General features: G+C 66.8%; 1 protein-coding gene across 4 annotated transcripts in view; it reads left to right on the forward strand.

The window, feature by feature from the left end:
* DPF3 (D4, zinc and double PHD fingers, family 3) overlaps positions 1–844 on the forward strand; it is a 295,296-nt gene that overhangs the window by 492 nt on the left and 293,960 nt on the right. The gene's annotated exons all lie outside the window — the stretch shown is intronic.

Here is an 844-nt window from a genome sequence, read left to right on the forward strand (position 1 = left end):
GCCCCCCGCCCGGCTTCTAGGTCCTCCGGGGCGACCGGACCGCGGCAGCTCCGGAGTTTGCAGGGCGCTCTCTGCCTTCCGATCGCTTGCGGGGAGTTTGTGCAAACCTTCCGGAGTTGGGAGGACCGCAGGGGGGAGCAGCGGGTCCCGGGAGCCCTGGGGCCCAGGTGGTTGCCCGGGGCTTTCCTGCCGGGGCAGCCCCCGGGAAGGTGACGGCGCTTCGGGCGGTCGCCGGTGTGTCTACGGGCGTGTTTGTCCGGGAATGGGCTGTAGTAAATGAACGATTCGGGTTAACTTGAGGTTGATTTGGAGACAGGGAAGAGCTGCAGGTCTCATGAATGGTGTTCTCAGCTCCTGCGGGTGAATAGCCGAGGCGAACGAGAGGCAGCTTATTGGGGAGCTCGCCGCCCGAGCCGGCAGCGTCTGCTCCCGGCTAGAGCGAGGGGCAGGTGCCTCTGGCCGCCGCCGGGAGACTTTGAGCGGACGCCCAGATCCGGGACGGAGGGGGGCGGGCTGGGCGAGGACACGCAGGGGCCAACCCCGGGTCCCACAGCCAATTCCTGCCCGCCTTCCTCCCCCACTCCTTTTTATCCTGGCTTCCTTCCTTCCTTCCTTCCAGTCGGTGGAACTGTTAAGCCGCCAAGTCCGCTCGCGATCGCGGAGCCGGGGGTGGCTTCGGAAAACTAGCATCGCTCTAAAAGGGGTGCTACTGGCAGTGATGTTGGCAGAGGGGCGCTCCCTCCGGATCGCGGCGCGACGTGGGTGGGTGGCTGGGTGGGGGGTTTGCGCGCCTGGGATTAGGACTTCGCAGCTGGGCTGGAAGCCGCGGGCGAGAGGAGAGAGG

This window comes from Bison bison, unplaced genomic scaffold (genome assembly GCF_000754665.1).
Source record: "Bison bison bison isolate TAMUID 2011002044 unplaced genomic scaffold, Bison_UMD1.0 scf7180017864368, whole genome shotgun sequence".
NCBI classification, from domain to species: Eukaryota; Metazoa; Chordata; class Mammalia; order Artiodactyla; family Bovidae; genus Bison; species Bison bison.